We start from the raw sequence: 10,978 nt of genomic DNA, 5'->3' as shown, positions 1-10,978 counted from the left end.
AAAACATCAGGTCTGGAACATATCCAGTCTTTATAGAGGAGAAAACAAGAAATTTGTCACCCAACATATCGCATACTCGAAGGCAAAAAATACATTTAAAGCTATTCAGCTGCCTGCCTTTATGAAGCCATTTGCTTAGGCAATGAAGCGGCCTCTACTTGTGACCAGTGTTGGTTCCCAGACAGTGGCAGCCAATGAAAGCCCAACAACCTGCACCTGTCAATGTAGCTGCAAACCTATGTTGATGACTAAGGCAACAAGTATGTGCAGATGAACATATTTTTGAGAAAACCAATGCACTGTCATGCCAGGGAGAAAAGTAGTACCGAATAATAGTTCCAGTGAAACAGTTGCACCAATATCTCCAAAATTCAAGCAAGGGGCTGAGAACAACAGGTCCGATATGAAATCATTAGACCACGCAACCTGTGCCTTGTCTGATGTATTAGTTGCGGACTATTTGTAAAACAATATTAAATGGATGTCGTTGTGTGCCTGAAGAGACCAGCAAGCTCCTAAACAAGGTGAAACTTACCCATTTTGGAGGAGGGACAGAGGGAAAGAAAGATGGTTCCCATGCCACATTGGTACAAGAATAGGATCAGGACTTGGAGAGGAACCACAGCTTCTACCATATGCAGGATGTGTCACAATTCCTATTACAGGCAGCTATCGGCTGTAAAGTGGACTTAGTAGATCAAGTTTTGACAAGGAACCCATGCGCAGAAATGTATTGCTTGACTATTCAACCACTTTCAAATATCCTTCTCTACAGTGTGGTACATATTGGTAAATGTGCACAATCCATTTACTGAGAATGTTTTCTGGGTCACCTCAGTCCATGAGACACCGTTTTTGTCTGAATGCAACAATGGCTTTGCAATTACAAGGGTTAACTGTGGTGCTCCACAGATGTGCACCAGGGTTTGTGGACCGTGTGTCTGACATCATGCACTGCAGATACATAATGTGCAACAAATAGCAAGGTTGTCATGTGTAACAGCTCCTGTAGAGCACACAAGTCATTGTTTTTGTTCCTGGTGTACCATGAAGCAGTAGATTTGAAACTGAGCCAATCTTAAAACTTATTTTACATCGAAAGAGTACCTTTACAGGCATGGGCCCTTTATCAAAACTTTATCTACTAAGTCACCTTTACACACACTGAAAGACTGTAATAAGAATTGTGAAGCACCCTGAATGTATGTGATGTTTCAGATAAGGTGTTTTTCTCTGTAACTTACAACAGAATAAGTAAAAGGAATGCGTATTTAGACAGGTAAATGTAAGAAACATTCCTCTTACCACAGAGTTATGAACATAGTTTATTTAGCTATTTTTCAGATAATTACAGCAACACACTTCTGTATAATATTTCAAATAGACCATTATTGTTTTCTATAATGTAGCTGCTGCATTTAAACAATCTGAGTACAAATTAATTGAAATCAAATTTCTATCAATGTTAGATAGGAAGCTAAAAATGTTGAAAGTTGTAGGGATAGCCACAACATGTACATAATTGGTTGTGTGCAGATGAATGTTCCTGAAAGTGAGGTGTTGAAATGGGTGCCAGTTTTCCTGGATGCACAACTCATTGCACCATAGGACGATATGTAAAGTTACTGGTGTCACACAGCAACAAGCTACCTTGATGAAGTAATTTGGAGTTGTGGGTTTGGTGACACAAAAACAGGTCTTTAGATATCACCACCTCATCTCTATCATAGAATTCAGACAGCTCCCTAGTCGCTGTGTGATTTCCACCTTAGACAGCATGGCCCTTCTGGAAGAAGCTATGGAATAGGTTTTCCTGTGCAGGAAATTTTTTCTGACTTTTAAATCTGAAAGAGGTTATCAGATACTACTTGGAGGGATAATATTCTCAGACAGCTCCATGAAAAGGGCTTGTAAGTTTGTCTTCCTCTCCCCATGTTATTTTAAATATTGAGTTGGTGACATCGTTTTTGACTGTTTTGAACAAGAGAAAAGTGTTCTTCAAGGTATTATTATTTGTGTGTGTGTGTGTGTGTGTGTGTGTGTGTGTGTGTGTGTGTGTGTGTGTGTGTGTGTGTGTGTGTGTGTGTGTGTGTCAGCTATTAACAGTACATATGTGACAATAAGAAGTCCTGTCCAGAATTCGTTGAGGTTAAGTCCTCCAGCTTTACAACAATAATCTGTCAATTGTGGCTGAAAATGAGAAGGTTAGAGGAATGGCTGGAAGAAGAAAGGTTTTAGTGTTACACATATCCTTTTTAACTACCAGGGCCCACATTCTGTTTTTAAGTTTTCTGATTTTTAGGATGTGAGACACTATTCTTCATTTTAAAGAAATGGTGTGGCCTATGTTTGCCACATACTGGGAACCTGTAGAAGACATAATCCCTAAAAGCTTTAAATATTCGAAACTGTGTACTCATAGTTCATGGGGAGCAGACTGAAACTTTATGTTTCAGTTTTACAGAGCCAGTGTGCAATCTTGGGCTTAATCATGGATTCTTGGTGCATCAGTCTACAGCGTTCTTCTATATAAAAATGTTGGATGTGGCGCAGTTTGAGGGAACCAGGCTGGCTACTTGGGGGGAGGGCAGCTTAGAACCAGTCCTGTCAAGCTTCTATACTGAGACTGATGAGCAGTCACTTGACATCAACTGGTAATGCTTCATGGCACAGCAAGCTTATAAAACAATGTCATTGTTACAGATGCTTGCATGACATACTGGTTCTCTTCCATAAATGCAACAACTTTTCAATAATGAACAGCAAGAAGTGAAGCCTTTTGGAATCCACTGAAGTAACTGCCTTTCAGCAACGAGTGTAACTCATTGCAGTGTTTTGTGTCTAGGATGGAGCAGATTCCCACATTTTCTTCTTGAAACTCCAAGAGGTATTTTAAATTTAACAACTTTTAAGAAGGAAGCACTCCCAATTCAACTAGTCACTCTTTTATAGCATTTTAGATAGGCATAACAATTGTAATGTAGTATTCAGTGCTGTGACACCACCTAAAGGTTTTCTACTCTTATAAACAACATCCCATATGAGCAAACCAGTTGTGACTTTACCTGATGTTGCTTGAACCATAGATAGTTGGATAATGCATGGCTCTGTTTAAAAGAAATAAAAGAAAAAGCTCAGTGTAATCACAGGGTAAAGCCGTGCATGTCTGCTTTCGTACCCAGCAGCTAACTTGCTGCAAATAATAATCTGTAGCTGTGGTCCTGCAATCAAATAGTCTATGCATTGTCTAGAATTGCAAATTAACAAAATATCCAGAAATATAAAATAAAAGATAAACAAATAATTTAATAAATAAAGGTTCTGTTCTAAAATCTGTAATTGACATAGAAGACAGAGAATTATGTTGAATAATGTTTATTTAAGACAGGATATCTCAAATAAATGGGAAGTGGTCCTATGATATCAATTAAAATACAGACAGAAAATATCCTTACCAAATGCAATAACATTACACACAGAGCATTACAGGAGTGGTAGCAAAATCCCCAAACTAAATAGTCATCAAAGATACATAAAAACTAAGTCAATTTCTTGATCACAATGCACACAATATTCACCAGGTCGAAATAGTTCAGAGTTCAACATGATATTTTACAAATTAACACAAACAAGATCACAAATAGGAAGTCATACTCTGTCTATGCTCAGTTCCATAATGCAAGTGGAAAAAATTGGGAGTCCTACACTGGAGCACATTCAGACATCTCAAAATATAAGGTCCCTTCAGAAGTAGAAGTACAGTAGTGGCCATTCACCTCCCAGGATCAATCACCTACACAATCAAAAAACATCTGTTACCACAGGCAGGCCTGTCTTCTTCCAAAACTCATATAAAAAGGTCCAAAATTGCTCCCTTGAGTGCTTCACTTGTAAAGTGTCTGTCTCCACTTGACTCCCACAGTGTTCCATTGGCTGAAGGCCATCCCTCCCCCCCCCCCCCTCGCCGCCCCCCCCCCCCCCCCTGCACCCCAAAAAAAAAAAAAAAAAAAAAAAAAAAAAAATCGTTCTTACATTCTACAGACATCATTTGGCTCTCTTGACCACTTTCCAGAATAAACTAATATATTACACCAATATTTAAATAAAGAATTGTTACAAACCACGTACAATAAATGTAAGTAAAGGTTTGTTGATAAATAAATGAGCCAGCATTCTTGTGTGAGTGAGCTTATGTTAACTGACAACAGGTAGTTGCTAAATATTGTTTAAACAATTATTTATGCCTCTGTGGCAAAAGCGTTTTTGGCACTCTTTTTTAATAGTGGTGTCAGCTAACACAAGGGATTGACTTCTTCTCAAATTACCATAATTTTATATTATCAGTTTTAATTCCAAGTGGCTGATTAGCTCGCCTATGTATGCATAATGTTACAGCACTGACCTGCATCTCCTGAAAGCCCTGGTAAAGGTTTCTCATCTGTCATGATCCCCTTTGTGTCCTTCGTATGTTATAGTAAATGAACCCAGCAGAAAATGTATCATTCCCTCGAATGCTGTCATCTCAATGTTGAGTCGGAGAGCTGTGCAGTTGTAGAAGGCAGGAGTATCTGCAAGTGAGGGAGAACAAGCTGTGGTTGGTCAACCCAAACTTTTGGCTGTGGTGTACCTCATGCTGGTCATTCCAATGGGGAGAAGCTCTTTTGACACACCTCTGAATAGAACACAGTCCATTAACTTGCCTTTATGCTGCAATTCCACAGGGGGGCCCCTCAGTCTGTGACCACATTTGACCTGGTCGCATTCTATGTTTTGATGAAAGGGCAGAAGCAAATCTAAGTAGGGGACTTCCCCCTCTTTCAGGTGCTGACGAGATGAATGTTGTAATACTATTAAATTTTATTTTCATGTCTAGACTTCAGCCTAAGCTCTTAGACTGGAGAGTTTGGATATTGCATAATACATGGCCCAGCCTTTTCTTTTTCAGTGATCAGCCACTCACACTGATTTGTCATAGTATTATACATCATTCATTCAAAATTCTCTTTTTTTATCATAAGTATAAGAAGTGACTATATATATATAGTTTTAGTATTTCTGTGTGTGCATGTGGTTGTGCATATACCAGATATGTAGTTTTAGTGTATTGCTGTATTTTTGTTTTTGTTGATTTTTACTCTTTTAACACATTTAACCTCACTAGCCTATAAAATATAATAGCACAGGTGATGAAGACTTGGCTTTATTCACATCATCATATCCAATGAGTTTCTGCCACTGTTCTGGGACCTTGTGATATCATTCATCTCCACATGTGACATTACAGGCTCTAAGCCATGCCTTAAGTGAATGCTGAAATGCAGTTAGTGGTTGGGACAGGTGGTTTTTCTGAGGGGGTATGAAAAAATGGTTCAAATGGCTCTGAGCACTATGGGACTTAACATCTATGGTCATCAGTCCCCTAGAACTTAGAACTACTTAAACCTAACTAACCTAAGGACATCACACAACACCCAGCCATCACGAGGCAGAGAAAATCCCTGACCCCGCCGGGAATCGAACCCGGGAACCCGGGCGTGGGAAGCGAGAACGCTACCGCACGACTACGAGATGCGGGCTGAGGGGGTATGAAAGGAATTGCTCAGGTTCATGAAGGTAGGGCATGGGTACTGTGTGACTGGCAGTGGCTGAGGTAGTTGCATGTCTTGCATGACTGGCAAGTAGGCCATACTTAATCAAAATGTATTTAACGTGATTCATTGTTAGTAGAAGGTGTAGTTTAAGCTGTTATATGCAGACTTCTGCATTGTCATTGTGTAGTGGCTGCATGAGTCTGAGCCAATAGATTAAAACTGACTTTGGAGGGTGTAATAAAGGCTTGTTTTTAACCTAAAAACTTATGTTTGCCTTTGTCATTTTGTAACTGTGCCTGTCTGTAACTGTTTCACTTATATTGTCTGTCAACCAGTGAAAGGAAGCTGATGAAATGATTGGATTTTGTGCTGTTCTGTTTTCACCAATTCAGAAGCTGCTCACAGAGAATTTAGAAAGAATCAATATTTCCTGCCACCTGAGCAAGCAAATCAAATGAATCATTCATTACAATGAAGAGGACTATACTCAGTCTGAATCATGTTAAAAAAACAGCTAGGAATTTAAATGTGTGTTGTGGTGCACAGTATAACACTCCTAGTTAGCTCTTGCAGGTCATCACCAGGTGACTGTATAACCACTGCAGACAGCTGCAAGCATCTACTTCAGCGTTATGCCACTCATCAAGCCCCAGCACTTCAGTGCAACCACTGTTGGGCAGCCAGTGGTATTACCAAAATTTCAGATGCAACCTCAGCATTAAGATAGAGTGACTGTGTAATGTCTGGGGCATCTACATGGTGACACACATGGTCAGGGCATGTATAAATAGCGCTCTCCTAGCCAGCAAAGGATGTTGAGTCAGTGACCATTGATGAGTTGGTTACTGCTATGGGGTCTGAAGAGGGAACATCGTTCAATCACTACCTGCTGGTGCAGCCATCAGTGCTAGTCAGCATCATTCAACAGGACCCCTTATCATACAGTCATGCATGTAGCAGCAATGGATCCTGAGGGTCACATGGGGTCCCTACAAACCACCATCAGTTTAACAACCTGCCAGCAAAGTGTCAGGGGCCAGAGTTGACTTCCTGAATGACACTGTCTTCACAGTAAACCACAGCTAGCGACACCACCCACCTATGAGCGGTCTTCAGGTACAGCTGCTTTGCCAGCACAGGCTTAGTGGTCAGGAGCTGTTGGGCTACTTTTTCAGCAAGAATACCATGCTCCAAGTCATGCTATGCTGTTTACAGGGCTGTGGATTTGATACTCACCCTGCCTGCTGGACATGGACCTGGAGCATTGCTGAACTATATTCAAGACAAACAAATGAGCTTGGTTGCAACATAAGCATTGCTGAATTTGCTCCTGCTTGTCACTAAAGAATCCACAAGCTCATGGAAGGAGCTCAGAACAGTCACCCAGAGAAGCCTACATCTGCTCCCCATTACCCAACACAGTTGACACTACCTAATGCTGCTGACTCCATTGTAGTTTGGTGTTGGAAGAGTTAGTGGGGTCCATGCTGACATTAGGGGCACCAGTGGAACTTCAATTCTGGCACATTATATTACACTGTGGGACATCACATCCTGGTGAGCAGCAAACAACTTACATTAGTCCCACTTGAAACTGATCTGTGTATTTTTCATGGTAATTGTCAGAAAACTAATGGGGGACTGCGAGTGGTGAGGTGTTTGCAATGTAATTTAATTACGCACAATCCTCTCTGTGTGCTCAGTCATTACATGTAATAGGCCACAAGTTTAATTTATCAGGCCACAACACTAGGGACTGCAGAATGTGTGCACAGCTAGAAATAAGAGAAAGGCGTAAATGAATGTCATGTGATGTGAATAGAGACACAATTGCTCTTTGGGTATTCCTTTTTATTCTGATTTCTTGTTGTCTTAGTACATAGATTTGCAATGTGTGGTACAGATGGTGAGAGTGCATAGATAAAATGGCTCAAATGTGTATGGGTAATATTAAGTGGAGCAAGCAATTATGTTTGTTAAGGGAGGGGAGATCAGAGCAGTCCTCACCTAGTGTTTCGATACTAGATGCCAGTACTGCCATGCTCCTTTTTACAGTTAAGTCATGATACGATTTTCTGGCACTTGTAGACACCCTTTACTGTAGGGTAGAGGGTGGGGGGTTCGTTGGATGAGAAATTGCTCCAGACAGATGATCTGTTTAAGTTACACAGGTGTTGCTAAAGTGTATGTCATGGGTCACAAGAAGCTGAGGGTTGCCAAAAATGCCTGAGGATGTGGGGTGGTTCATTTGAATGTTACAGGAGAAAGAATACAATGCTACAGTTGGAATACAATACATGAGAAGTAAGGGGAAACAATAGGCAGTTCCCAAGAGAGAATTAGGAAGTTCAGTGCTAATACCTACAAGATAATGGATAATGGCAGTGCTAATAAGGTCCTCTTACATGAGGCAGAGCAGAGTGCATTAGATGCCTTCCTAAGGAGACTGCCGCCTGAAGTGTCGAGGAAAGTGAGAACCAAGTTTGCAAAGACTCTTGTGAAGCTGTAACAACCACAAGGGCATCAGCTGAAATTGATGCAGTAACCTGACAAAAGAACATGGGGGAAGTTTTGATTGCAAAACCACATGTTAATGGTGTGGTTGACCAACCTCATATGGCAGGAATCCAGGGCACGACAGGTCAAGAAGTGTGGGCACATAGGCAATGGCAATGGGGGTTTCTCCAAGGATCTATGAGAGCATGAAGCTGGTAGAGACACTCCTCTCTTAAACTTAAATGGGGACTCTGTGGGCACCGCACAACACTTCATGTAATTGTGAGGAGAAGTAAACCGTGTGCAACAGTGGCAGTAGTTTGCTTTACCAGCTTAGTGGGGAAAAGGAAGCAAGCATTTTTATTGGATATAAGAACACATGTGTCCATGGAGAGTGCGGACATTAATGAGGTTACATAATAGATACTGTCACATCACAGATCAAGTGGGGTAGGCAGGATGGTGCATTCACCGGGATCAGCAGTTCTGAGATATATAACAGTTTCTAGTTGGTCTGAGTGTTTATTGACCTTGCAGCAGTTCTTGTTGACATTGCAAGTTGGTTGACAGGCCAGGAGGTACATTAAACCAGGTGACTGGCCACAATAGATTTACAGAATCAGTGAGAGAATGATAACCAGTTTATTTATTTATAATCAGTACAGCAGTTAATGATGTCATCTTGCTACTGTCAGTGCCCAGTGGCATGGCTGACCATGGACAGTGGTGCTTGCTAGATCAGCATCGCAGCAAGTGGGAGTCAGTGCACAGAGTTGCCAGGCTAAACAGTCATACCGCAGAAGAAATGAAGTCAGCACCCCAGCGAGTCCAGAGCTGCATCAGGACTTGGCATGAAACAGGCACATTGTTGTAGTTAACTTTGATGTAAGTTGGTCACACCATTTGATGCAAATGTGTGATCAGCTAACAGCCTGTGGTGGGCCCACTGCAGGAGGCACCAGAGTGCAGCGGCAAACCAAGGCCCCTGACATAGCATTCAGCATCAGTGGCCCAGAGACACAAGCTTACAGCAGACAGCAGCAGAGTGTGTACATCTAGAGTGGTAAGCCAGGTGTGGGTGGCACCTGAGTATGGGTTGCGAACCATGGACCCCTGAGTAGGTGCACTGAAGTGGGTGTAAGTCAGTCAGGAGTTGACTCTCAGTTGGGAGGCACCAGTTCAGCTCCCAGCAGCATCGGGATGAGGCGTAGCCCTTAGATCCATAGCTAGATGTGGCAGCATCTAGCAGTACTTGAGGGTGGATGATGCTCATGAGGTCAGCTGGTGTGGAGCACTTCTCAGAGCTGGCTTTGGATGATGACAGACACTGCATTGCTGGAGGGGAAGGTATGTACGGCCACTTGAGCTGCCCTGTTGTGATGGGACATAATTTTTGATCACAGAGACCATGGAAGTGGTACTTCGCCAGGGTCAGACATCGTGTAATTCAGGTTACCACTGTGATGGTCTGACCACCATAGTATGATGCATCAACAATGTTACAGCCTTGGCAGCAGGTAGTAGGACTAGTCATGTGACAACCAGACTCACTTTAGTGCTGGGGAGAGACTTCTGTCATAGAGTTAGATAGGAATTAGGTCCGTTGTGACAGATAATTTTGGAGCCATAGACATGGCTATTTTAGAAGTTTTATGGGAAGAAGATTTGGAAAGGGGAGTTTGAGTCCTAAACTGAAGCAATCTACCAGTTTCACCATATTACAAGGAAAAGTAGCTCATTTAGAGGGAGTTGATAGAAAAGAGACAAAGGATTTCCTGATAGAATACAAAGAATTGTTTCATGTGCCTGAGGCCTTGCCAGCACAACTCAAATAACGTAGCACAGAATCTGAAGTGGGCATGAATTGCCTGAATATTATAAATTTTATCAGGTACTCAGTCACTTTCAACATGTGATGGAGCAGTTCTTCAACCAATAATTACAAGATGGGATCATTGAAGAAAAGACTGGTAGTAGTTGTATCAAAATAGAGCACTACCTGAATGATTGGCCTATAGTGACAAGAAGGTGTGGCCCAAAGTAACACCACATTGCAACTAATACTGCATTGGTCAATGTTTAATATTAACTTGGTCTTATTACCCAAAGGGTAAGACAAAGAAAAATTTTACACTCAGCACATGCGCCTCTTTGGGTCACTCAGATGAGCCAACTCATTAATGTTAAATTGCAACTCCTCACTTCCACCACAGTGGAGCACGTAGGGCATGTGCGAGACTTTAGAGGCACTACCACTGTTATTGATGGCTGTCCTCAAGGGGGGAGGAGGGGATAAACAAAAAGGTGGCAGAACAGTAGTGCCCCCCTACAAGCATCAATACTTAGTAATAGGCCAGAATAGTAGGGAGAAGAGGGTAATTTCACTTTCCTCCTTCTCCAGGTCATAAAGGGATGACAGAGAATGGCACCACCTGGTATGGAATATGTAGAACTACAAGGTGCTAGACTGCTACTAAAAGGCACTTTTTTCAACCTTTTGGCCTGTCATTCCAGCTACCTGCACCGATAACAGGGACTACAATCATTTGCTGTACGTACTGAATCTAACATTTGTGTTCTATGTGCCAAAAACCTGACCTCTCTAACTACCACCCTAAGGCCACCCTGCTCATCTTGCTCAAAATGGCCACATCAGTATCAGGTGATTTATTCAGCACATACACCAGCATCGGGACGACTAATGACTCTGTGTCGTGATTATGGGTACCTCTACCTTGGTCAACTTATTGGTTCTTATTGGTATGTTTGTACAATCCTCCTATGTGAATGATTTCTTAAACTTGAAATTTAAAACTTTATATTTCCTTTTGCTGTCTTTTGTTGCCATATGAGACTGATCAGCGAGTGAATGGATAGAAGCCTTGGACTGG

At 41.8% G+C, this 10,978-nt stretch overlaps 1 long non-coding RNA gene across 1 annotated transcript in view; it reads right to left on the bottom strand.

Moving 5' to 3' along the window:
* Positions 1 to 3,502: 3,502 nt before the first annotated feature.
* Positions 3,503 to 10,978, bottom strand: part of LOC126470327 (uncharacterized) — a 181,633-nt gene continuing 174,157 nt past the window's right edge. The window contains exons 2-3 of the long non-coding RNA XR_007586166.1: positions 4,403 to 4,568; positions 3,503 to 3,793 (exon numbers count right to left, since the gene is read on the bottom strand). This is a non-coding gene — a long non-coding RNA (uncharacterized LOC126470327). The remainder of the gene's footprint in view (positions 3,794 to 4,402; positions 4,569 to 10,978) is intronic.

Source organism: Schistocerca serialis, chromosome 3 (genome assembly GCF_023864345.2).
Source record: "Schistocerca serialis cubense isolate TAMUIC-IGC-003099 chromosome 3, iqSchSeri2.2, whole genome shotgun sequence".
Classification (NCBI taxonomy): Eukaryota; Metazoa; Arthropoda; class Insecta; order Orthoptera; family Acrididae; genus Schistocerca; species Schistocerca serialis.
The sequence above is the reverse complement of the archived record's forward strand: the minus strand, read 5'-3'. Positions and strand labels throughout refer to the sequence as shown.